Source organism: Triticum aestivum, chromosome 2D (assembly GCF_018294505.1).
Source record: "Triticum aestivum cultivar Chinese Spring chromosome 2D, IWGSC CS RefSeq v2.1, whole genome shotgun sequence".
In the NCBI taxonomy this organism is placed as follows: Eukaryota; Viridiplantae; Streptophyta; class Magnoliopsida; order Poales; family Poaceae; genus Triticum; species Triticum aestivum.
The window spans coordinates 108661152-108663514 of NC_057799.1; positions in this window are offsets into that span (position 1 = coordinate 108661152).

The window sequence follows — 2363 nt, forward strand, 5'->3', positions numbered from 1 at the left end:
TTACTACCTCCATGAAGTCTTCGGTCGCACCTGGGCTATTCTGTCACATGTATATGGTGAAGAAGATCTGAAGCAAATGGGTCTCAAGGAGGACTTTGACTGGTCTGCACCTCCACCGAAGAAATACAAGAGTATCAAGGTTCCTTCCTTGGTGGCCAGCTCCTATTCTTCATCGCGCGACACCGATGAGCATGAAGACTTGGACGACACTGCGAGAGGCCCTACATCAACAAACGACCCCAACAACGCTGGCGCTCCTTCATCAACTTGTTATTCTTCAGGGGCGTTAGTCCTCATTTTCGATCCTTTTGGTCATTCAATGACAAAGGGGGAGAAATTTGAGTTAGTCTTCAAGCGGGTCTATCTTATATGGACGTTTTTTCTTAAGTTACAACTCTCGTTCTTCTGATGACTTTGCTGGATCGAGTTGTAAACTTAAACTCTATGGTGACCTGATACTTTTGTTGTAGTTTTTCTGCATGCTTATTCCTCATTAATGTTTATGCACGCATGCTGAATTACATCAGTCACCATATTTCATCATGCATTTCAAATTCTTCATATACTATGTCAAATGCGTGTATGAATTACAAGATATAGGGGGAGATCTCCATGATTCAACTCTTCAAGTGTGCATTGCTTCAAAAGCAAATTCCTCACTATGCACATCTTCAGGGGGAGTTCTTCTATATCTTGCAATCAAATTCCTCAATATCAGTATTTACACTTCATATGTTTATCCTCGTTGAAAACTTAACCTATATTGTCATCAATCACCAAAAAGGGGGAGATTGTAAGTGCATCTAGTGCCCCTTAGTGATTTTGGTGTATTGAAGACTTATAGGTTAAGGAACTAATGTGTTTATGAGTGTACACAGGTCTATAAGTCTATGAGGAGTTTGATATTTACAGAGAAAGTCGACCCCTAAAAATGAAGTTCTTCGACTGAAGACTTTGAATTTCTGAAGACTTTCTGAAGACTTTGAAAGTGAAGAAATTGGTGTGACCTTGAAGACTTGGTATTCATTTGAGGAACATGAAGCGTGAAGAATTTTGTTTTCGTAGTTTCATTTCTCTTTCTTGAGTCATAGGAAACACCGTACTGTTAAAGGGGGTCGAGGAAATACTAAGGAAAAATTTCCAAGTGATGCTCAACTCAAAATGCTACACCTACCAATCCCTTCGAGTGAAGCCATTGGAAATCTCATCCAGTTCAGTCAATTTCTTCAGTGACAGAGACGAAGTTCTTCTGGTCGCTGAGGAATTTGTTCTGACTGAGGAGTTAGGAATTCGCCAGTGCGGATTGCCTACACAGTGAGGAACATGATAGCCCTGAGGAATTTGATACTCAAATTTCCGACCGTTGCTGTGCTATGCGCCAGCTGTCCGAAAATATCTACCCACCTAACGGTCATATCATTGAAGGGCATTTATGTCTTATCATGTCGGGCTGCTCCCTAGGCTATAAATAGCCGCCCCCCTACAACCACTAGCTGGTTGGCTGCTCCGAGAGAAACTGACACTTGTCATTTGAGAGCATCCCATCCTCCGAGGACTTTGAGCGAAAATCATCGAGTGAGGAAAACCCAAACCCAAACACCTACAAACCCAAAGTGATTGAGCATCACTGAAGAGATTGATCCTGCGTGGATCCGACGCTTGTTACCTTTGAAGACTGTGCTTCTTCCAAACGGTTAGGTGTCATGGTCTAGAGCGTCCAAGAGGAATTGTGGATCGCCGAGTGACCGAGTCTGTGAAGGTTTGGAAGTCACCTGAAGACTTACCACGAGTGATTGGGCGAGGTCCGTGTGACCTTAGCTCAAGGAGAATACGGTGAGGACTGTGTGTCCGGGACATTGTGTCCTCAGGTTTAAATACCTAGCCGCTCCAACCAGACGTACAACTGAGACAGCAGTTGGAACTGGTCTACCAAATCATTGTCTTCACCAAGCTTACTGGTTCTATTTCCTCAACTCTTTCATTTCCTCATAACTGTGTTGTGCGCTTGTTCATATCTGTGTTTGAAGACTTTGACTGAAGACTTTCTCAATTTCCTCCGTTCAATTTCTTCAGTCTGTTTGTCTTCATCTTGTGTTATCCTGTGATTACGCTTTTTGTACTCTGTGCTTGTCTTCATTTCATCATGATGACCATGCTTGTGTTCTGTTATGTTTACTTTTGAGTACTTATTGCGCTGCAAGTAGTTCTTCGCAAAGGAATTTCCTCACCCGCAAATTCCTCAGTGAAGAATCCCTAAAAATCGCCTATTCATCCCCCCTCTAGTCGATATAACGCACTTTCAAAACACTTCGAAAGAATTCAGTTTTTCATCTCCCACTTCTCTCTGCCGCTGCCCCGCCGTC